Raw genomic sequence first — 26,190 nt, forward strand, 5'->3', positions numbered from 1 at the left:
ATACTAAGCAGGAAACATCACCTTTTTAATTTACGAATGAGAAATGTTCGCTTAGACCCTGTGAGTAAAACACAAAAAACAACTGACATTGCAGTCCCAGGAGAATACAATAAAATAACCTTGCCTTGATGTGATTAGTAAATACTTTATTAGAACATGCTACATTGTAATTAGCACTAACAGCTGTAAGCTCTGGTTAAAAGTACACATAGGGGGCCTATTTCTGTTATTTCCTTCTGTATTGTGTCCTTCATGGCATCACTAAACTCCTGGTGCTTCCCTTAAGAGTTTCCATTCACAAATAACAACAGTAAATTAAAATGAGTTCCTTTCACAGAGGCGCTGAAAGAAGAGAGTGTTTCTAAAGTTCTAATGTTAACTCTCTGGTGAGCTCATTACAGGTTAGATGGTGGCGGCACACACAAAGCTTCCTACCAGCAGGGCTTTCAGAACTAATCTGAAACGTGTGAGAAATAAATCAAGATGCACTGCATTGATGAGAGGAAGTTTTAAAGATGTATTTAAACTTTTTTTATACCTAAAAAGGTTGGGGGTCCCTGGTAAAAGCAGGGGCACGTGGTGTGCAGGGTGAGTCATGCAGTCAGGGGAGCGCAGATTCGCATCCTGGCTGTGGATTCCAGAAGGACTGTCACCTTGGCTGTGGCGCCCCTGAGGAAGGCAAAACCAGCAGGGATTGTTTCTCCTCATCCCGCTACGGCGGACCCTACTGGCCAGGCATCTGCTGAGCTCAAGCTGAGACCTGCAGGGCTGACGCTTGTCCTCCAGAAGCTAGTAGCTCACCAACATCTGCTCTCGAGTTCCTGGGTGTAAAGCGGCAACTGGTTTGGTCGTGGCATTGGAGGATGCCCACTGATCTTCAGTTCTCCTGAGCTGCTGAGGGGAATTGCTGCGGTGAGGGATACGAAATTGGGACAAACAGGCTTGTTTAGCACTGTACAGTGTAATTTGCACAAACAGGTCACAAGATGACAGATTAAAATTATAACTATCAGTCTACCATTTGTAATACATTATTAGGACATCTACCACCTACACACTATCCCACAGCACCCATCCAGTACATCTCTGTTAAAACCCTGAATGACATCTGTAATAGGGTGATGTTACATATGTGGGTTGTCACTGAATAATAATGAGGCAGACATAGAGCATTGGTGTTGACACGCCGCACAGGCGCTGTGACGGGGTACCCCCCGCCCCTGGGTGTATTTGGTTTATTTGTATAGTGTGATTTATGTAGCACAGGTGATTTAAATTGTAGGATTGGTATGTGGGCATGGAGAAGTCACAATTATTTCATGTGCAGACTGTGCCGGGGCTAGATTAAATGATTAGCAATCAAGTCCTGGCACAGCTGCTTCAAAGGAGCATGCATTTCTCACTCGGGCTTGGGTGTACAGACAGGAGGTACGGGCACCAGCACGATATTTGTTTTGCGGTTTGTGTTCACTATTTATTTTGGCCACCGTGCCGTTTTGTTTGTTCTGTATTTTGTTTGTTAAAATGTTTTATTAATAATAAACTTGTGCATCAGCATCTTTACTCACCCAAGTACTGTATCTGTCTACTTCCTGGTCTGACATCACCACAAAGCCTATCCATGACAGGCACGTAGATTTAATTAACAACACAGTGCTGACACTGGAGTACCAGCAATGGTACTCTAGTGTCACATTTAATAAAGAAAACAAAGCTAAAAATACAGTTTGGATGATGCCTTTATTATTCATTCTAAATGTCTTCTGAAAGGTTCAGCTATTTCTAAAAGTTCACTGCTCAGACTTTTGGACAAACTTATAAAAATGTCTGTCATAAAGAATAAAGGAGGCTTCATCAATTATCCTATGGTTTATGGGTTATGTAAGGTACAGTGGTTCTGGTATATATTTTTGTAAAATATTGTTTGATATTGGGATTTATTTTTTAACATTTCAAGACTGCATGTATATTTTCTCTCTACGTCATTCTAAAATATACATTCTCCATATTGAACCCCACAAATTTAATCTAAAATGAGTCAGTGTGGCAGGATGAGGCCCTGCCTATTAGTTTTAGTTTAGATCGGCAGGGACAGGGTTAATCCCCTGCCCTACCTATAAATTGCTTCAGGTGGTTGGGATTGAGCTAATTGCTGCAATCAGTCCCAGCCACCTGGTATATAAGGAGGCCTCAGCCTCACAGTGGGGGCAGAGGGAGAGTTCCAGAAACAGGAGGGAAAGCGGGAAAGCGGGCTGTTTTTGTTTGCTGTGTTTTTTTTTGTTTGAAGAGCAGGAAGGATTGAAGCCTAATTTGTGAGTTTTGTTTTATTTATGTTTGAAACCTTTTGTTTGGCCCTTGTGCCAGTTTATTTGGTGTGTTTTGTTGAATAAAAGCTTTATATTTGAACTTTTAAAACTGTCTCTGAGTCTCACCCTCTGTCATCCCGTCACAGTCAGCATATCAGGAAATGATTTCAAGCGACAATGCCAAAACACAATTCTCTTTCAAAGAGCATCACTCTTCCCCTCTCTCCCCCCCCCCCCCCCCCCCATCCGCCCCCCCCCCCTCTCCGCCATGGCTGGGATATGAAGGTTGCTGTACAATTTGGCTCGGAAAAAAATGGAAACACTTGCAATATGTGACACACACGTTTGCATGTACAGCTACAAAACCATGCCCTTGACACTTTTCTACTAAGAAAACCCTGTCCTTCACACTTGAATATGTGTCCTTCAGTATAGTAGCACCCCAAACTGACTTCATTACACATCAGACTTCGCTGTAGATTGTGATCCCTTGAAGGAACTGGAGGCTAGTATCACTGAGAAACATTAATATCCCTCCAAAACAATGTAAACACCTTGCACTATTGCATAGGATCTGTCCTAGCTGCCTGTGGAATCTCTAAACACCATTGCCAGTGTTATGGCAGGTGTTTATCTTTTATTTTGCCTACCCCCTGTACATTTCAATTGTGAAACACATTTTCATCAAACTTTTCATTCTATAAAATGACTAACCCATCAAACAAAATAAACATTTCAAGAAACAATGCCACAACATACCATATCAAACCATCTCTCAGCCCTCTGCAGGTTCTGAGATATAAAGGTTTGAAAAAAAAAATCATGTTCCCCTTAAAGGGATACGGTTCACCAGCTACAGTTTCAGAATATTCAATTACTTACCTATTTACTACCCTGTGATGAGTGTTCTGTATCAATCTCTATTGCTGTTCTGCTAAGATTTACAAGCCTTAACTAATGTTCTTTTTCAACCGCAGAGTCTGCTCATAGACCTGAGTCTCTGCAGTGATGGGACCATCAGGGTGTGTGCAAAAAGTAATCTCTGTTGCAGTTACTGTGCAAGCTACTTGAACAAAATTGTAACTGGTTACAGTAACTTATTACTTTGAAAAAAAAAAAAAAGTGGTTTGGGCAGGCTGCAGCTCGGAATATTCAGCTATTGAACCCACTTGTTCCCTTCACTGACGACACATGCTAGCAAGTTCATTTTTCAATCAACCGCATTTGAGAAATACAGCTTTCATTAAGCAGATTCAGCTGACGAAAAAATATTTAGTAAGCATATAAGCAAAATTACCATTATTATTATTATTACTGTATAAGCGCATCTTGGGGAGAGTGGACTGTCAAGCAAAGCAGGGCTTCTCAAACCGTGTGCTTTCTGTTTGAATAAGAGAGACCGTAACCATAACACCCTTAACTCAATACAAATCACAAAAGGGGTTGCATTCAGGGACTGCAATTAAAACTTTTTTTTTTTAAAGTGGTGTTGTTGTTCTAGCTTTAAAACTACACCATATGTCCTCCGCACAGGATGACATCTGCACACAGGATAAGATGCACCGGAATTTTGACACATACTTAATTGCAATTTCTCATACTTGAGTTATAATTAAATGTAGAAATATGGAAATGTAAATAAATGTTTGCTTTTTTTGTTCAGATTGCAAAAAAAACAAACTTTTGTTTGGGGATTGTAAAAGATCTAGAGATATTCATACACAAACAACTGTAAAAAAAAAAGAAAAGAAAAGAAATAAGCTTATTTCAGTTCTAATGACAAACTCACATCCACTTTTACCGGCTTTGCTGCTTTATCGAATATTATTATTTTTTTAATCTCAGTGTTTTTGTAATTTGATATTCAAAAGGTTAATATCCATTGCTGGATTCAGAGCAACTAATATCACCAATCAGCTTCCAAAAAGTCAGCTCTCAGTCCTGGTTTTCCCACAGCAAAAAAAACCCAGCCTTAGCAGGACTGTGTTACTGGAGTAACTATAGTATTGAGCTAACCAGTAGAGCCAGACCTCTTAATGATTTTACAGCCTGAGAAATAATACCTCCTTTGACATACAGCTCGTTGCTGGAAAGTCACTGGTTCCTCGCTTGGTAGAAAAGGTCTGAAGTGTTGTAGAAATTGATTTATCGAGCGAGCTCAATCTTTAGATACTTTACGGTATTGACCCAGACTTGGAGGCACTAATCCAAATGGGACTGTGAGAGACTGATTTAATTAAAACCGAGGAGCTCGAGTGACTGACATAATGGGCAGGGGAAAGTTTGGCAGAATCTATCCTATTAGGTGCTAGATCCCCTCTTATTATTTTATTTGTTTACACAGGTATTCCATGAAAACATTTTCTAAGATATTGACTCTAGGGTTTGTGTGCTAATTAAGATTCATGATGTTGACAGTACGATTCGTTAGTTTAAAAAAAGACAAAGGGTTTTAACACACAGTAGCACACACAGAATATACAAAGCTACCGACAAAAGAATCTGGTAAACAGGGCCTCTATTACGACCTGTCTACCCAATTGGATTTGGCAGCACCTTGGTGTGGGGCATGTTCTCCTGGTATACTTAGAGTCCCTTCATTATTTTGGAAGGCTGAAGGAATGCCATCATTTACTTAAGCATCTTTGCGGATCAAGTCCACCCAGCAATGCTGCACTTGTACCCTGATGGCGATGGTTACTTTTAGAATTGAACATGAATGACTTGAGGAGCATGACAGAGACTTCCGTCATCTTCCATGACCTACACAATCCCTGGATCTCAAACCAGGTGAGCATGATTGGGATGAACTTGAACACTGCAGTTGTCATCACGATTCTCTGCCTACCTCTCTGCATCAATTGTGTGAAATTTTAACGACTGAATGGATTAACAGCCCTTGTTAAGGCTGTGATCACGGCAAACTGTAGACCAACCTGATATTAGGTACAGGTTTTTCAAAAGTCCCCAGGATGTGACAACTGAAACACAAAATGATACAAAGTGAATATAAACAACAATAATATATAAGCTAAGATATTCCCTACCAATAACATGTTAGCCCTTTAAAACCTCTTTCCTGGAACCAATTTTACAAACAGTCGTCAATCTGTACAAGTTTTGCACCGATGAATGCTGGTTTGAATTAGTCAGTGGTGTTAGAAACTGAGCACTCTTTTACTGTCTGGATGAATTAAATAACGTTTGATATGATATGAAATATGAAACTTTTCCAGACTGCTGTTAAAGAAGGTAACGCCAGACTACCAATAATATATTTTATTTAAATAATCAAAAAATATATTCTGGGTTGAAACCTTTTGAAAAGCTCAGTATTGCAAATAATTTCATCAGACTGTTCACTTGACACCGCACTGCCTGAAACGAGGACATCGGACAGCTTGGTAATCATCAGGCTGGTAATTGGGAGTCCTGTTTTGGAGGAATGGGCTGTCAGGTTGCAGTGAGAGATGATCAGTGCTTTCTAATTAGCACAGGTAGAGAAGCGGGAGTGCTGTCATGAAAGAGCTTGCTTCAACACGGGGCCTGAGCATTTCAGGCTCACGCTGCAAAGTCGGTGCATCTAATTCATTAACACCTGCACTTCAAAATGAATTGTGCCAGAAATAGAAAGGGTGTTGGCAATTAAAAGCATCTGGCTGCAGCACACCACTGTTTACAATTCGCTGCAGTAAGTAGCCACCAAGGCCAGAATAAGGAGGTTGGGAGACTTTAAAGATACTTCAGTTTTGAGTGTCATAACAAATTGTTACATACCTTTCAACTGTACCGATTTGTCCAGTAAAATACCGGCTGTCCTACTTTGATACAGGATCCTCACAACTTGATAGTGTGCATCAAATTTTGAAACCCACTCTGTCCCAAGCAGGCTGCCAGTGACTATGCTTTGTTGTCATATAACCCATCAAAAACAAACTTCAGGTTCTTCTATGACGTTTCTCTAGACTTTGAAACATAAAGTACTGCCAAAAAAACACAAAAAAAAAACGCACTAAAATCACAATCAAGGTAAATACAGCTAAATGAATAAATTAAACCCCATCCATAAAATAAACAATTCTGAAAAATATAATACTGCATTCCTGCCCATATCTGTATTTTGAATGTGTAGTTTTTATAGTTAAAAAATAAAACTACCTTCAATTTGTTCTGGAATTTTCACTCCATAATGACCCTGGAGTTGGTTATTTGATCAATGTAGCATGACATTTCTATGAATTATAATCAAATGCATTTTTACATACACTAATTGTGACTTGCAACCTGGGTCTCTTTTTATTTCACCAACAGCTGCCTTGACATGAGCCTCACCTCGTAATGAAAAAGGAAATAACAGCTGAAAAAAGCAGCTGTGGCAGGTGGTAGCAGTGTCACCTGAAGTCATCAGCGTGGTTTAATGAGATGGGACGGTGGGGGGGATGCCTGCCTGCATTGAATCAGATAACTGTATTAACTTGATCAACTGAACAGGATTCTCCTAACTTGTTTTCTATCAACTCTGTGTAACTGTTTTGCAGGATTTAAATAACTAGAGTAACACTCAGTGGTAGAATATGCAGTATTAAAAACTGAAAAAAAAGTAATTACTAAAGGAAACTTAATACAATTCTGTTTGTTGCATTGCTGCAGATTTTACACATCTCTTTGAAAACCAAGTAAACAAATAGTTTAAAAAATGTATAAAAAGCCATGATTTTTTAGTATTTCTTTTTTAGTCATTTGATGAATGTGAACTGTGGATTTTACACTGCATTAATACCATGCTGCTTTATAATGCAAGAATATGCTTTACCATGCCATGTACTGTTCTGTATTTTATAAAGGTTGTGCTACATAATACATAAAGTTTGTTCCCTAACTTTTTACATACACTTCTCAGTGCTCCTTTTGCACTTTGCTGGATACAAAGTGACAGACAGCAGACAATAATGAATGTCTGCCAGAACCCATTATACCAGCAACTTAACCCATCAAGAACCAAATTACAATTAAAGAACACAAGCTGTATTTATGTAATGTCATACATTCTAAATCAGAAAAAAGTAAATCCTTCATTGTGGTTATAAACACCTGATATAGACATGCCCATAATCAGGGCAATGCAATTTCATGCTGGCTATGAAGCTCAACACATAGAAATTGGAGCTTTATTATCACTGTGGGTAGGAAAACACCAAGACATTTATATTTTTTAGGCCTCAGTTTCTTATTATATATAGTATTTAATTGTCATAAAAGCATCTAAGGGCTATATTTGCACAATTAACAGTTACATTTAGACTTAATTTTTGCGGGTAACACAATTAGAGTAAGTTATCATAACAATATAGTTAGAGGAAATGTAAAGAACAGGTAGATGCCAGTTAAAAATGCTCCACACATTACAAAGTAGCCTGTCCTCAAATGAGGATGATGGCACTTAATGGGTTAACATGCAAAGTGTAAACCGTATGGGATGTAAGACTTGAAAATGATTTGAAATCAGACTTCTTCATTTCCAGCAGCAGCAGAGCAAGATCAAATCGATTACAACTGGGACTCAGCCCAAGTTAGAATTGCGGGCTGGCAAAACTCACTCTCTCCAGCTGTTGCTGATGGTGGAAGCTATTTAATGAGAAGGACCTCAGAGGCGGGTTTGAAATCTCAGAATGCAGAAAAAAAAAAAACTGAACATGAAGGCTGTGAACATATATTTACTGTAAAGGAAATATTGCAGGTTGGTGAATTAATGTCACATGATACAAAAACCTGATACATGCAGATTACTTGTGTGTTGAGTTGCAGATTGGATTGTAGATTGTAGACTGTAGATGGGACCGGCAACAGCCCTAGTTTGCTAATAGAACGAGATGAGATTCAGTTTTACAGACTAGTGCAGATGGAAATGTCACAAAAGCTAGTCACAGTCAATTGACCTTGCCTGACTGTAGCCAGTTCTTTGCACCTTTCATGAACACTTAATTCACAAGCAGCAGCAGCTTTGTAAAAACAGGGCAATGCTTTCATGAAATACGGTGGATCAGCATCCATACACATTATTCATCTAAAACATGTATCCTTCAAGGACATGTGTCAAGGGGTTTTTGTTATGTATTGTGCTACATTTTACATTTCATGATGCATTTTGTACTGAAATATCACTATTCATCACTTGAATCGTTTAAGGAGATTTCCCTTGAGACTCCGTCTTTACAAAATGATTCAACATGGGGATGCAGTGGACCTACAATGGGGATTGTAATCTGTACTAGGAACTAATGGTAGGATATGGGCTACTAAATGTATTCAGTAAGTTTATATAAAATTAGCATTCAGTATAGGAGTCTGCAGCATTTGGATATGTCCCAATTTCTCTAAATTTCCATGTTTACATGTAACATGGGTTGACCTATATAAATACTGAGCACCAGTACTTAGTACCGGGATGTTTACAATGCAGCATTGAAAAAGTCACCCCGGTACTGCTGCACTACCTTAGAGAAACCCAACTGTAGCCTGCAAACTAACATGTGTTCTGAATACAACATTGCTGGGATATACTACTTAGCAAATGTGGAATACTGCACTGTGGTTCATATTGAGCAACAGATGACACTGCTGAAGCCATTTCACCTCACAGAAGACCTAGCAAGTATAACAGAGTAAGGCATGGAAACATGAGAACTTGCAGTACCAGATATCATCTTTTAAAAGAAAATATAAGTTATAATGTGATTCTTTACTGCATACTAGACCTACTTAACCAAGGGAAATGCAAAACAGATTTGTGGAATTATTTGTATTAGCTACTCTTTAATGACTATACAGCTGTTTCATTATCATCCAGCTAACTCATGAGTTAAAGCTTTGCAGGCAGGACCCACATGCAGTATTCAAACAACTTGTTCCATCATTGCTGGCAACCCTGTGGTCTGGTAATGAGTTTCTTTAGCGTAATCGATTGCAATAATGATGAAGTCCCAATGGTGGTTTTGAACTTTGTGCTCAGTGTGATATTTAAAATCAGCTCAGAGTTGTCATTTATTAGTATACAACCTACGTACTAATTTAGGACAAGTGCTTCTCAATGGATCTGACAGCAAAGCCAGAACTCAATGGGAATCTCAATATCACTTCCAGCCCTCATTACCAGACACAGCGCTTGAACACGGCTTCAGAAGGGAGGCTATTTTACATGACTCCTAATTATTATCACCTTTGCTAAAGTTGTTCTCATTATGGACTTCACATCATTAGACAAGAGAAAAGGTTTTGCTCCTAGGGACAGATGATTTTTATTCAGCTTGCTTTTTTTTTTTTTTTTTTTTTACCAATGATCAGACAGAACACAGCAGGACTCATTTGCAGGTATATTTTACAAAAAGAAAGGTTAACCCTCCCTATACTAAAGGATGATAAGGGTCTGTGACAGGACTGAAAGGAGTCCCTGTTGTAATTCGCCCTCCCGACCACTGGCAGCGCTGCATAGGGCTGACCGTGAATGGGTCAGGAGGCTAAACTCTGACCAGACTGGGTTCCTGGTCAGGCGGCCATCTTGGCCCAATGCGGAACCATGCGGCCGCCGAGTCCTATCATTGCAATCAGCTGTGCTGTGCTCGTTGATTGGCTGGCGTGGGGCAGTGCGCTGATTGCAGGGCGGGACTCGGCGGTATTTAGGTAGCGTGGTTTTGCCATTCGGTCTCCCTGTCCTGTAATGAAAACACGGAAAAGACGCGGCTGTGCTTTGTTGTTTTGCTTTTACAAACCTGCTGTAATTCACTGAATCCTGAAGCTTTGGAAAACCCTGGTGGATTACCATGGTGGAAAAAACCCAGGACTATTCTTTATTCCTCAGAAGGAAGCAAAGAGGCAGTGAGAGGAAATCCACTGCAGCAGCACAGAGAAAACCTGTGCTTCCTTTGTTGTTGTTTTTGTAACTGTGATGTTTTTGTTTACTCTTTTTATTTGAAACCTGAGTTTACCATTGCTGGTATTCCAGGTAGTTTTCTTGTTTGTTTTCTGCAATGCTGGACTGTTTATTTTTGTTGTGTGTTAAAATAAAATCCTGCCCAGATACCATTGTTGGTACAGGGCTTCAGGACTAAACATCATGGAAACGTGTGCTGTCAGCCGACCGCTTCTTTTCACTCTGCTGGCCCGCCATGCAGCCAATTATGAGATAAATATGAAAAGATTATGTTGTTTAAAAATGGCATTCACATTAAAATATGGATGCAAAAATAACTTAAATGAGCACAAGTGAACAAGTGATACTTAAGAGTGGGTGTTGTGTCAGGGTAAAGTAAACTATGTAACCCGAAAAGGGAGAAAACAACCTATTGCATCTGTTTCTTGTGTCTCTGCTTTGTGTTTGGGAGGTCACATGACTAATCACTGGATTTTATAATAAAGATGTTTTTCTAATCCATGTGAACTTACAAACTATTTTTTTCTGCACCAGCAGGGAATTTAACCTCAGTTAACAGTTGATATTGATTGCAAGGGGACAACATTTCAGGCTTACTTTAGAATTGTGTATAGAAATATTAGAAAAACTGTTCTTTTTGGCTTGCCTGAAATAGCGCACTGTGAAAAATGTGGTAGAAATTGGACAGTGTCTGTAAAATCATTATGTTTCACTACCGTCAATGTCTGAAATGTAAAAGGATTCCTAAGAGGAACACTCACAGGTCAGGTGTAATGGTTCAACTGAACCTGCTTAAACCTCGCTTTGTGACACTGTTTGCCTCATTTGGTTTATGTAGGGTCAGACCAACTGAAGCTTCATTCCCATCACCAATGAGAGGTGTATGTACATGTTTGATTTAATGCAGTTGTATATTTTTCTGTTTGCACTGCAAGCAACAAGAAATACCACACCTGTATAATTTGAAAGAAAATTCTTTGCAATAAAAACTGCACTTATTTCTCAGTTTCACTCTTATAGATACATGAATGTGGCAATAGACAAATTAATTTCTGCCAATACACCGTATGGGAGATAGTAAATATTCAATTGGCTGTCACTTGTAGGCAAAATTAAAGACCCTTGTCCTTTGCAATTTTACATACAGTAGTTTTGAATAATGGTCATTTTTTATATTCAATCTAAGGACTTCGCTTTTGTAATGGAGTGAATGCAGAGCAATATTTTACAGTACAATTTGTAATACATATCTACTGTGGTTATAGTGTCATTAGAATTTGTTTGAATTTTTTTTTTTTTTCCTGAGAATCTACATTGCCTGCCCAGAATGTGGGTAGATCACTGTTACCTATTGTTTGAGTGAAAAGTGGGCCTTGTCCTGTGTTGAAGATGTCTAGAATTTGGGCCACTGTACCATGTCTGGTACTCGGTCACATCTGCAGGCTTAATCTGCAATGACCTGCTCTCCATTGGTAGCACGAGACTTGTGGAAGGACATCCCTGAGATCCTTTAGTGTTCCCATGATTGTTACTGAATAGTTGCACACAGCTTATAAAGCTCTTGTGGATCACATTACAATCTTTGATGCTGGGATTTTCTCATACTTACAGTACATTCCCAATTTTTTGGACAGTGCGATACTGAATATAAAGCATGATTCGCACGGGACTAAAAACCAGGTGTCCTCAGAGTTGCTCAAAAGCAGTGGACGTCTAGTGACCTCCCAGACATGGATTCGTTTTTTTATCGAGGGAAGTCAGTAACTTCATAATGAAATGCAACGTTGGGGCCGAGAAGGAGCTTTTGTGCATGATTTGTAAACAATGAACCGGGTGTAAATAACTAATTTCACTGGGTCTTCTTTTCCAGAGTCTAGCATAACCATTTCGTCCTTTGAGTGATATGCATTTCCATACATATCTTCAAATGCACCGTTAAAAACATTAATTTTTTTAAGAGTCGACAATCATGTTTTGTCTTTTCGCCCGTCCCCAAATTGGTTATGCCCAATAATACTGAGCTGTCCAATCTCATGAAAGATAGTACCAATTTTAATATTATATTATGGTTTATTGTGAAGGCTGGTATAACATAACACTGACATGGTCGATTCGCACAGGAGTAAAAAAGACACAGGATGAATGAGTTTGTAATTTTACAGACGGTCCTGATGTCCTGTAAAAAAGTCAGAGGACCTCTGACAAAATTATCTGGCTTAGAAAGAAATTGATTAAATTGCACTGATGCCGGTAAAAGTTCCAAAACCACCTGTTTATGTGCAAATCGGGAGTAATACTGTATTCAACTTTGAATTAGTTTGTAGTGATGATTATATCCACCAGATGGAGCTAAAGAGGATGGAAAGCTCAACACAGCACACATGTAAACTAATCAGGTGTATGTCCACGCATACATTTACTCCCAATTTACTTTCTGTATAGCTACTTACATTGCTGGCAGCGACGTTGTCTTTAAAAGCAATTTAGGTCAAACTGCAGTTATTTATATATAATCCACCTATGGGGCTATTAAATTATACTCACTCCTATTTCCTGTTTACATCCATGGGTTTCAAAATATTAAATGATTGAATTGCATTATATTAGTCATGCATCATGAAGGTTTGGACAATACGACTTAAATATCCTACCATACAGTAACAGAGCAGTAAATACACAGTTTACCTATTGTAGAATATTTAGCAGCCTTTTTCTCCAGTCTTAATTAACTCTTTTTTAAGGAGTGAAACACAACCAAAACGAAAACTTAGCAATTAATATAACCCAAGGTTAATCATATTTGTTTATTTCCCAATTCTAAAACATTACCGTAAAGCCTTTAGAAAATCAAAGATCATTTAAGGCAAAACATTTTCATGAAAACACAGAACTGTGGATTCGTCAATGAACACTATGGAACACTATGGAACTCTGTCACCAGATCACATCAGTCAATTGCTGGTTTCCCTCTTTAAAAATATCACAACATATTCTTATAACACTGCTTACAAACCAAAAGTACTGGAATTGAAAATGTGATTGCATTTTTGAGATGTATATTTAATCATAATTAAGCAATGTGACAACACATCGCCAATTTATGACTTTCCTAACTATTTTCTTGGAATTCTCTGTAAGTCTTTTAAACTGCTGACTGTCGTTTTACTGCAAAAAAACAAATACAAAATAAATCAAGCACTGAAAATGTCTGCCGGTTTTAAAATTCTCAGAGTAGAAGCGAGAGAATCATTCATCGGAGACCAAGAAAATAAAAACACAACAAAGAAAACTGCCTTCAATACAAACCTTGCATGACATTGTCATCGTGGAGCTCAATGTTCTTAGCCAGCTTTGTATTCTATATAAAAATGTTAAGAGTGGACTAAATGTGAGCCAGGAACTTTGCTTGTGTGGTTGATGATGTCACCAGAACCCCTTGATATAATTACAACCTCACTGCAGCCCATCTAGTATTCTATTTACATTTAGATTAACAGTGGTTTAAACTAACTTTGTTTGCTAAATGATAAAACCAGCATTACAAGGTTCCATTAATTCCTCTCACCTTTGTAACGTGATGCTCGGCTGTGCTGAGACACAGACGGTCCCCCGTGAATCAGTGTTCCTCCTCGGGAGTCTTTCCGTGCCCTGGCTGGTGGAGCTTGATTTGCATAAAACATGAATTGACAGCGTTCTGTTAGGCCGTCACAGGGGGGCTTTTAATTGCGATCCGTGTGGGCTAGCGGGCTCTCGAGCTGCCTCCCGTCATTACAATGCATGAGCAAGAGTTCCACTTCTTTCAAGCCAGCTTAAGTCGATGATTTTTCACAAATGCCAGACTGGAGTTGACAGTTAAAAGGGAATTAATTATCTTTTTGTTCTTTTTAACTGTTTGGGATATCATGATTATATATATATATATATATATATAAGGTCAGGCTACAATACATTATGTAATACATACCTGATGCGTAATACGATCAAATAATCTTTTAATGATGGAGTATTTGGTTAAATTAAATGAGCCAGGAACGGTATGTATTTAACTATAGAACACTTTTCTTCGTTTAAGAACAATAAGAGGTTTTGTCCAGGTAGGATCCCTATTTTAAAATAGTTTCAAATGTAATTTTATTTTTTCACCATTGCCTTGCCTTTTATTATGTTTGCAAATAGTGTTTTTTGTTTTGTTTTTTTATTCTATTTATTTGATAGTACAATTTTTTACATAAATGAACATGTCATATGATGCATTGTACACAAATGTAGCTAAAAGCTAATTTTCATTGCTAGTCCCTGTGCAGGTGAGAACAAAGATAAGCAAATCAACAATCAATTGCAGAATAAACAACAATACAACCCTCCCAATCGATGAGTACATGTTTGTTTTGATTTTAACCATACTTTAAGTTTAAGCAAAATCCTTAAGTTCATGAGATTTTTTTATAACATCTGTTCATGAATTCCAGAATATTACACCTTTAATTGAGAATGCAGTTTGTGCAAATGTAGTACGTCTTGCCTCCACACAACTATCATTGGGCTGCTCTGGTGATTCTAATGGAATTGTTCTAATGGTGGAGGAACAAGTTCATGCAGAGACTTAAAAATCAGAACTCCATATGAATAATGTATAAAATTATCAAAACTTAAATTGTATTTTGTAAGAATTTCACAATGGTGAAATTGCATTGTCTAGAGTTTTTAGGCTTTGTTTATGCAAAGAGTGAATTGGCTGAACAACAGATTTCCCCGTTTGTGATCAAGTGGTTATACAGTACGCTAAATGCGACAAAATCATGGAGTGCAAATATAATTTAGCAGCAATCGTTGATAAATTACTTCTAATATACCTAAAATTATACAGATTGAATTTTGTCATTGTAATCACCTTTTTAATGTGCTTTTTAAAAGTTAATTGAGAATCTATTATTATTCCTGAATTTATCTCCTTTAATTAAAATATCAAAATTATTTCCAATTGAATTTTGTTTAATGGTAAAACACATTCCCACTGTTTTTTTTTTCACATTCAGAGTTAGACAAGAGTGGTCCAGCCAATTTGTCACCTCTGTCATAGTCGTAGTTACCTTACAGGCAGCCTCTTGACTAGTTTTGGCAGAAACATACAAAACTGTATCGTCAGCGTACATTTGGAGATCAATTCTAGGACACACATGTGGTAGATCTTTCATATACACACTGAATAGTGGCCCTATACAGAACCCTGGGGGACCCCAACTGTAACATTCCTAATTGTTGAGTGGTTCTGGGTTCTGTTGATCCAATACAGAGTTATTATAAGTTGTCTCTATGTTTGTCTTTAACTGTCTGTGAGCTTTTGTAGGAAACTGCCTTTGGACTGAACAGACTTTCTCATTAAAAAAAAAAAAAGCTGTTCAGCGCTAGATGACAAGATTTCTAGAGAAATAATCACAATAACTCAATATTGGAGCATCAGAACCACATCATATAAAGACGGTGAACAAATAATTCAAATGACATTTCAATCTGACCAGGCCACAGTTCAGGCACTGAGCAGATCCTCTCTAGTGTCTGAGATCCTGAAGAGATCAGAACCGTAGCTAGCAGGGTGCAGGCTCTTGGATTGCTGTGGATTTGTGAAGCAGCACTTCACAGTCCAAAACAAATACACCAAGACAGCTTGGCTGCTTTAGGATATACTGCTTGGCTTGGAAAGGAAATCTCAATGGGCATCATGCTTACCTCTTGATCCCAGAAATCCTGCGGCAATGGTGAAGGAAGCAGTCAACATTATGAGCCAAGTGATGCTCAAATGCTGCTACATTCTATATTTGGGCTTGGATAGCACAGTGGCAATTCTTGTACATAAAGATTAGCTTTTACCTCTCAAAACTAGCCAAGGGACAAAGTGGGTTCAATATAGGATGAAGAACGTCTGTGTATGACGGGAATATCTCTGGGAGTGTTGACATACTGTAAAGCATACACAGACGCTAGCTTTTTATTGATGACCAACCTTTATTCAGTCCATTGTCCTTGTCATTTAAAACAGGGAAAAAGTTGATGAACAGAATACCATTACGGGGCTGAGGTACGCGGGATATTCTGATGTCACCACTTAGAATTAACTTTGCAGTTGAATAGATTTCTGAGAGGTACCTGTTTTTTTCACAGCAGCTGAACTGTACCGATATGAAGAATATAGGATGGTAAATAGATTTAAAAAAAAAAAAAAGAAGTGAAGAATACATTCTTGAGGAATATGTTGCTGTGAGCGTGTCTCTATCCTGTGACAATGTGACCTTTCAACTACCCATCTACATTTATACAGCTATGGGCCAGTTGAAAGGTTGTTTCAGGACTTAGGATTCTCCAGGCAAGCTCAACGCAAGGCCAGGTAAAAGCAGATTTAGAGACAAATGAAACGCATCAATTCATCAATACTGGAGCAACAGAACCCAGAACCAACAAAAACCATAAAATAGAAAGGGAGATTTAAAAAAGCAACCATTGAAACTCCTTAAAATCTGTACTATATTAATGCGAAAGTCATTTTTGGTTTTATGAATAACTGGTGGAGGTCAAAATTAATTTAGAAATGTACACCTGCTGAAGTGAACATGTTAAGCACCACGCAAAGCTAGCAGAATAAAATTAGATCTGACTTTGTGGTTTGATTATGCCAGAATAAATACCCATATATAAGATTTTTATGTAGTGTAAAATATTTGGATACATGGATAAACCTTGTAAGGTGGAATACCAAGTACTCCGCATGCTCAATGCAATGCCTGAGCTCTTTAGAGCAAAGCAAAGGCCTCTGCAGATGTCTTAGACATAAAGAGAGCTGACAGCTTGGCAGGTAAGCTGAGCGCAACACTGACAGCGCTTAAGCTTGCCTGTAAGGCAGAAGCCAGGTTGATGAATGTCTAAAAAACTGCGTCTAACAACCAGATGGGTAGCTTGGGCGCCATGCCCCACGTATGCCAGGGGTGCATCTGGAAAAACAGAAGATTGGACTGGAAGTCTTATTATTCTTGACGAGAGCTGACGTGCCCACCTGTACAAGTGCTTACACTTCCTTCGAATGCTAGAACAAATGTTCTGGTCCAGATTCTTAAAAAGGTTACAGTTTTGAAGCTTTTTATAAATCTTTGGATTTCACACTTTTCCAATTACTTTAAAATGGTTTAGAAAACAGTATTTCTCCAGCAAAGAGCACATATAGTATTCTTCCATTAATAAGACTGAAATTATTGGAACTCAGTTTGCTTTTGTGGTTATTAATAAGTTAATAAGTTGTGTATAGGATGTCTTATTATAAGTGCCCTAATTTTACACAGTGTAAGCTGGCGAAACAGCTTTGTGGTTCTATCGCCCAATTTGCACACATCTGTACTGCAGCATTGGGTCAAACAAGATTGAAAGTAGGGACTTTGTGTGTTCTGTGCTGAGCTGGCGGAGGGGTTTGTGATAATCACTGTTATTTTATTGCTGTGTGTGTATGAGTTGCTGCATGTTACTTTCTCTGTGTGTGTCTCTGCCTGCCTCCTGTTGTGTGTGTGTGCGTACCGCCCCCTGCAGACTCACTGTGCTGTGTGAGTGGTGGAAGGTTATGCAAATCACCTACTGTAACCCCAGCCAATAAGCAGTGAGGATGAGCCTATATTACACGCAGCCTGCGCTCTGCAGCGGTGTGGTTGCTGGGAGTGAAAAAGAGCTAAATCCACCTTTCTGAAAGAGCTAAAAAATTTAAATGGCACTTTTTAGAGCCAAAAAGAAATTCCTGGTAGTGTCTTCATTACTGCCGCTGAGAACAGCACAACAGGAGACACCCTACACATGTCGTATTCACCTAAAATTCTACCTCCTTCAGACTGCTTTGAAATGAACATGCCCCAAGCTAATACTCATATACTGCCAATGCATGGTTCATACAACACTGTGGTACCATTATACTGTACCAGTGCCACCGTTGTGCTACCATTTCCCCTTAGTACAAAACCATGTAACTTTAAGCTTTGTTTTCAACAATTGGTAGATTTATAGTTTAGAACAAGACTTTGTGGCGAGTCAAGTGAAGTGGTTTGTGGGTTCGATATGTGTGCTTTAGCAGCAGTTACTGACACACAGCTTAATCAGTCACACTGAAGCCCTGCTCAGCTGCCGCTGGCCACTGACAGAAACTGAGACTAAATCAGACAGGGTGCAAAGGATTTGCATGATGAAGGATCAAGGAATTAGGTTCAAGAACCGAGTTCTTCTTTTTACACTGATGATGGGAGAAAAGCTTCAAATTCTATTCATTGTTTTGTAAATGTCTTTTGGTGCTTGTGGAAAAGTAGGGAAAAATGAACTCTGATGATGCTGACAAGTCATATACAGGCTTGTTTTTTACTCAGTTTCCTCGCAATACTCAATTATCTTTTACCATTACATTGTACATAGTTGTTGTGGTTTTATGGGGGCTAAGCTGAAACCACCAAACTTATTTCATTTGGGGATTTGCATCATTTTTCGTAAAAGTAACTCAACTGCAAGTAGCAAATAACTGAATTGAATGTGGCTGAGATTTGGCTACCTAATTAGTTTGTCACTAGTTACTATATGTCACATTGTCAGCTTGAGTTTCCTTTTGCATTTAATTTTGTTTACATTGCCAGCTCAATATGCCCACTATTGTTCTTGAGGTAATATTACTTTACTATTGTAAATATTGTAGCCCCTTGTTTAGACTTGAAGGGATATTCAATTGATCTAAGCAGCAGTATTTTTAAAGACAGAAAGACTCACCTGTACTTTTCACAACCTTGGTTCCCAGAGCGGTATTTAAATATATCATTGTTTAGATTGATAATTATGTCTGTATTTTGTTAGGTTCTATCACAACTACAGTATGCTACTTACTCTTTGCTTATTTCTTCTTTCTTCTCGCTATTTTCTTTTTTTAGCAGGAAGTGTCATTTCCATAAGCATCAGTGTCAGCCACCAGATTTCAGGAAAAGCAGAGGGATATCAGCGGAAAAGGTGAATTAATTAGCAATTATTTCCATCTTCTTAAAACCTGAAGTGTATACATATTAAAATGTAAAAATCCAAGTGGCCCCTTAATTTCTTCTGCCTTAAAAAAAGGGACTGTGACACCTTGCACAGTTGTCAAAATGCACAGATTAAAAGTGCGCTAACCAAGGCTTATTTCAGTTCACTTCCTGCACAGCAAATATAAGGACCCCATTTGGCCCAACATACAGTACTATGTGCAGAACATGAATGTGAGGCTCAGGTGGTGTCTGAATACCTGCTGCACTATAATGGCAATACAATGGTTCTGCCTTAAGGGGAAAGCTGACAGCTACAATGGTATGAACCATTGGTACCACAGATGCATCACAGTAGAATATGAGCTACACACTGGTAATATATTACAGACCATGGTACAATATCAGTACCAGGCAGTGTGCTAGTGTCAGCAGCACTGTACAATATGTGTTCCAAATCCCTTGTTGATAGCTGTTCAAAGTTTCTCACAGTCCATTTGCACTTTTCCCATGGGTATACTATCCGTTTACCATGGTTTTACATATGATTTGCCATACCTCTCTGTGCTTTACAATGCTTTCACTATGCTTCATTACACTTTGCTGTGCTTTTACTATGGTTTTCTATGGGTCTGTTAGCTAGTGGTAATACACCCCGGTTTTATAATGCTAACTCTAGTGGTATTTTTCAAGCTTTCCTTTATGGATAGTCCCTTGCTGTATTTTAAAGTGAATGACATGCCATCACTGAGCTCTGAAATTCACATTGCAAGCCTGCTGTAATTATTCCTCACACATTGCGTCCAGCAGGTTCAATTCCCTGTGGGACTGACAGAGTCAGACTGCATTATTATGTGTAATGAATGTCAGTTTCCAGGCAGTCAATTGACAGATAAGGTGCCAATTATATTGACAGGCTGACTGCTTGAAGTCCAGGGAGGAGAGACTTATCTGGTCTACCTGATGGGTTCTTCATCACTGAAGGTGAATCCCCTGTCACCAATGGGAAAGTGTGAAGCTGGAATGAGAGTCTACCTTTTTCTGTCTGCAGCAACAGAACTGATTTCCATGCAATCTAGCACCCCCTTTCTGAACGTTCACTGCCTAACTTTAGAGAGATATCCTAAAATACTTAATCATGGAGAAACCTTCATCAGCTACTTTTCTAGTAAACTTTATTTCACCAGAGAGAACACTTTGTTTATTTATTTTGCTAAGCTGTTAATTTGTTTTCAGTGTTCAGTTTACATTGATTGAAGTAAAGCATGCCTTTTTTTTTTTTTTTTTAGAAAAGTAACCAGATAATGCACTGGTGAAACTGCATTTAAAAACCAGTGTTCAATTCTGGTCCCCACAATACAAAAAGGACATTGTGGCCACACAAACACACACACACTCACACACACAAAAAATATTTTAAATACGTAGAGCTTTTCCAGTACTTGAGGTTTTGAATATAAAACATGCAATCAACATTTAGACCTCTGTATAAGTCACTAGAACCATCACTGACAGAAAAGTTTAAAACCATTATTGTACCAGTGTGTTGCCCTGAAGACACCCTAGAACCAATAGAAGTCCTGTAATGGATTTGGAACATTGCGCAGAGGTTTTGGATAAACAGTGTGTATTAGTTTTTATAAAATTATTTAGGTAATTTAATCAGAACATAGCTAGACATACATGTATTACAACAACACAAACCATTTACTGTAAGTATACCCTCAGGCATGCAGTTATATTGCTAAACATGTAATTACAGTGATGAAATTATTCTACAGCCCCAGATGAGACCTGCAATTGAATTAAATACTATAAATGTGGTATAGTTCTAGCACGGCACTGGTTTCTTTTGTAAAGTCCCACCTCTATACTGCTCAGGACCAGCCTTAGATGAGCTCACAACATCCTTTCTAAAACCACACAGACGTAAGGAACCACAAACTTTAATATCCTGCATTGCATGCATGAAACAATCTCCACTTGGCCAATGGTTAATCATTTCCAGATCCGTTTACTAATGCTGTGTAAACATTCTCTCTGTAACCAGACACTGCTACTTGATTATCCCATATATTCAATTCCATCCCAAACTATACTAAGGTGAACAAAGGTACGGCACGCACTGATAAAACACAGAAATGACTGCAGTTTAAACACTTCATTTACACAATTATAAATGATTGCATTACAATGAGCTGCCACTAGGGTTCCAGGAATGGTAACCTGAGCATGGTATTGTTTCACACAAATTACTGAGAATGGTTTAAGCAGAAATGCATGATCAGATACCAAACGACCTCTGCGTTTGTCGTATACAGTTGGGTACATTACATTTTGTTCCATTAATGTGGAGTACATTGACATCTCAATGATAAGAATCTTCTTTCTCAGGATGTTCAACCACTCTTTTTATGGCTTTGATCACAGTGATAGCTGCCATTATGTACAGTATGTATACTACAGGGTAATTGGAGACAGTAACACAGAGGAATGATTATTTAAAACTAAAATTCTATTTTTTAAAGAAAGAAAAAGATTTCTTGACAAAAGAGATCCTTCACTGTAGTGAAATACATTTAGTAAACAGACTTCAACCATTTATTAATTGAAGACTTCACACAACTAGACACTATTTAATCTCCCTACTGTATAAATATGTTATTTCAGCACACCGTGGGAGATTGTTTACCAATACATTACTTAAACATTGATTTAAGTCTCTGACATTGAAAAATGCATTTTTCAAGTTGATTTGGGGCAGTGTTGTGTGATACACTGCCGTTACGGATTCTGTCCAGTGCCCTGTAAAATCACGGATGCAAAGGAGCCTGGCTCTTTTGCATTGTGGTTTAAATGCTCGCTTGCGGCGCTCAGGATTGCTGGTTCACGCCAAGCCTCCGCACTGTTACAATTCCACAGTATTTACATGTAAATATGTAGCATAACTTTTGCTAGAGAAAGACACTTTCAATATTAAGGCCACCCTGGCATTCTGTATTAACACCACGATCAGAAGTCCCAGACATTTCAAACATGCTGTTAAATTACCTCTCTGATGAGGCCAACCAAACTACCAAACCCCCTAAAAACTCGGGTACAACATGATGTCACTCATTTGAATTAGATTTGAAAAAATAATTAGTACAAGATCAAACAGTAAAGTAGTAAAGTTTGCACTGGAGAAAACTAAAATAAATAACATCTTATAAAATTCTTTCTCACATATTTTGATTATGCACATTCAGTAGTAAGGGCACCTCCTTCTTAAGACCAGTTCTTTTGTTTTTTTGACTGGCCTTAATACAGTAATTCCATGTATGTTATAATATAAGCGAGGCATACATACAGACAGTACACAGACACACATCCTTACAGGATGGGGTGCTGCTGTTCTTCAGATAAGCTACAGAACTTAGCATTGATTGAACAAAGACTTGAAAGTGAGGATTTGGTGCAGCCTTCAAAGGCACATTGAAGACTTTTATTTCCACTGTACTTTGTTGCATCCCATCATATCTGCTCGCCTGCCTCATTAGAACATTAAGGTCCGCTAGCTGGGGAATAGCAAGGCCAGCAGGGACCTGTTAACAAAACAGCTGCTCAGAATGTCAGCACCCTGGGGGCCGAGGGCAGTGTGGCAAAATGAAGGCTTGTTCTCTAATGGGAAGACTTGTTCTTCATCTGTCTCCCAGGTGTGAATCAATCCCTGGGCAGAGCATTGCTACATCTGGGATCATGGGAAGCTAGTGGTAATAATGTACTTGCTTGGAAGTCATGTATTACTGTATTAGATTTTTAATAGTATAATCATATGTGGTGAACATCAATTTTCCTGTTAGCTTGCAGGAGTTTATTATCTTTCCGTAGGGACTGCACACTGATAATATAACTTCATGTTACCTGCTATTCTGTTTTAAGGTGTCTCCCCTGAGCTGCTCTTCAGGTCATATCTAACATAGGATAGACTAGTCAAAGTGTATTGACGTAAGAGCCACCTAGTGATAATGCTTCTTTTTGTTTTGCTAGCAATACACCGCTCTGCACAAAAGGGTGATTTAGCCTACATACCGTTTGTCTATGACAGGCAACTGACACTTAGGAAACTCCTGACAAGCTCAAAGCTTCTCAAAACCAAGAAAAGGCAGGTTTAGGGAGAAATGATAAACGATTCAATACTGAAAATAATAACGATTCAATGCTGCAGATGATAATGATTCAATGTTGCAGATGATAACAATTCAATATTGAAAATGATAACGATTCAATATTGAAAATGATAAAGATTCAATATTGAAAATTATAACGATTCAATATTGGAAATTATAACGATTCAATATTGGAAATGATAACGATTCAATATTGAAAATGATAACGATTCAATATTGAAAATGATAACGATTCAATATTGAAAATGATAACGATTCAATATTGGAAATGATAACGATTCAATATTGGAAATGAAAACAATTCAATATTGAAAATGATAACGATTCAATATTGTAGCAACATAACAGATAAGTAATGATTGCAAACATCATAAAATAGTAAGGGAAATGTAAAAAAAAGACAGTGTAGATACAGGACACTATATAAGATCCATTGAAGATCCATTTTAGTGAGTTTAATGAATTGTAAACACTCAAAATCAATGGCCTATCCTTGCCTAATCACTTTGAACTAGATTCATTATGTGACGATTGCAGAGAGATTAAGTTGGAGGCAGATCATTGGCGCTGAAAGATGGAAGGCAATCGGAATCCTCAGGCCCTTAGTCATGGACAATTTCCTTATTGTTGGCCTTGAAATTATTAGAGGATACACACTGATATTATTGAATTAAAAAGTAAAACAGAAAACAAACAAACAAAAAAAAAGCCTGCGGTGGGTTTTGCAAATGTTATCTGCTTTTCCTGGTTATAATGGTCTGAAACAATGAAGAAGATGTATTACATGCTACAGTGCACCATTGATTGTTCAGAAGAAACCCGCATAGTAAGGTTGCTAATTTCTGCCAGTCAATATTTTTAGTTGGCAATTGTTCATATTAAAAACAGCATAGAAGGTTTCAAGGGAATATCATGCTGGGTAAAGTGTTACACTGTGCTATTATTATTTTCTTATGCAAACACTGCTGTTCAACCATAGATGAAGGCTTGATTAATATTTCCTATTGATGATGTACAACATGTACAAGGAGAAGTCAGTTGTGCATTGCCTGTTCTGCAGGGACATCAGTAGAGAAATCTGTTCTTTGAATGGCTCAAACTCAAATAATTAGAATTATTATACAGGGTGTCCCATCATAGGTATAACGGTTAATATTGGGTGTCTATTTTGTTCAGGTATGAAATGAAGACGACATTGAGAAAGAAGTCTAGTCGAAACGTTTGCCATTGCATTTTAGTTTCTTTTAGTACTTCTAAAAATAGGTGTGAAATGAAACAAAGAGGAACAAATTCAGATAATTTTGATGCGATTGTCAATGGGGTGTGACCTCCCATTTAAACACAGAACATCCTAATTGGTATAATATATGACATTGCCTATTATACCTGTCTTATTGAGCACCCTAGTTTAGTATAACTTATAACACAGTTCCGCGGCAGTTCCTCGTTATAGTTAACCTTTATGTGAGGTTCGGGGGGCGGGAACTAGGGCTCTTCTAATTTTCTGCTCCTGTCAATCATCATCTACTACCTATTTAAAGCCTAATCACCCCTATCTCCCTTGTCAAGTGTTTTGCTTCTACATACGGCGCGACCCATTCTTTCCGCAAAAAATGTAAAATCTTAATTTTCAGCATGAACCAACTCCCTGACGACTCAGATTCAGACCAGGAAACCTCCCTGCTGGATTCTCCACAAAACCTCTTACAATTTCAAAGATGGAAACCCTGCTACTTCTCATGCCAATCTCTACCCAGTAACCAGACCTGCCTCAGCACTACGGAGATCAAAGCGCCCCCTCCAGCAGGCACAGCCTCCGGAATAGCTATTTTATAAGGTTTGGTCACTTGCCAAACTCTTAAGAAGCCTGCATGACAACAATATTAATAGTCCAGCCAGAAGTGATTGTGGCACTATTTAACATTTACTGTACCTCCATATCTGCTATACCCATGTTGCCTCCTTCTCGCAGGCGCGCTTCAGCAATAATTCCTGCAGCTCAGCCTGCCCAGAGTCCCAGGACAGGCAGTCGCCACCGCCCTCCCACTCCAGTTATGGTCGCCGCTTCCTCTCCCAGCACAGCAGTTCAGCAACGCGGAGATGCAATCAAAACAGATCCAATCCTTCAGCTTCACAACGGCATTTTCGAGGACATAAAATCCATCATTCACCCCATTGCTGCTTCAATTTTTGCAATAAACACACGGCTCAATGACATGGACAAACGGGTTGCTGCCAATTGCAGCAATTGCCATTCCTCCAGGCCTAGCATTCATCTCCATCCCGGCCGCCAACTCTTCCAGTCCAGCACTTCCGGTCGCCGCAGCTGACGTCCCCACCTACAACCTGGCAACAGCTGATCTGAATGTTCCACTGCAAGCTCCTGTTGTCAGAAATCACACTCTGGCTCCTCATCTCAGGCGACAGATCATTGACGGCAAGGACACAAATCTAGTTTCGATTCTCATTGTTAATTCTGAATGTCTAGATCACCGTACAGTCGACTGTGGGGACCTCTGGCTGCTCAAAAATCTTACCCCGGCGGAATTTGTACTGGCTTTTTCTGTATATCGGGACATATTATTCACTGCCTACTCTCATCTCTGCTTGGAGCTGGATTTTATTTTACATTACAGATCTACCAGTCAGATACAGAGGCACAATGTTTTATGAATACCACAAATATTTTGCAGCAAAAGCAGCTTCCATATTAGCGTCAGACAACATCATCATCAACTGGGGTGCCTCCGATCCTGATCTGTTCA

The 26,190-nt window shown here is 38.6% G+C and overlaps 1 protein-coding gene and 1 long non-coding RNA gene across 2 annotated transcripts in view; both read right to left on the reverse strand.

The window, feature by feature from the left end:
* Nucleotides 1-26,190, reverse strand: part of LOC117397927 (netrin receptor UNC5D-like) — a 311,830-nt gene that overhangs the window by 140,092 nt on the left and 145,548 nt on the right. The window lies entirely within an intron of this gene.
* LOC131720960 (uncharacterized) lies at nt 129-14,290 on the reverse strand. The gene is made up of 4 exons (XR_009319789.1): nt 13,799-14,290; nt 6,084-6,289; nt 5,243-5,287; nt 129-907 (listed from the first exon to the last, which is right to left on the reverse strand). It is a non-coding gene; the product is annotated as an uncharacterized LOC131720960 (long non-coding RNA).

The sequence above is a fragment of the Acipenser ruthenus genome, chromosome 46, assembly GCF_902713425.1.
Source record: "Acipenser ruthenus chromosome 46, fAciRut3.2 maternal haplotype, whole genome shotgun sequence".
Lineage (NCBI taxonomy): Eukaryota > Metazoa > Chordata > Actinopteri > Acipenseriformes > Acipenseridae > Acipenser > Acipenser ruthenus.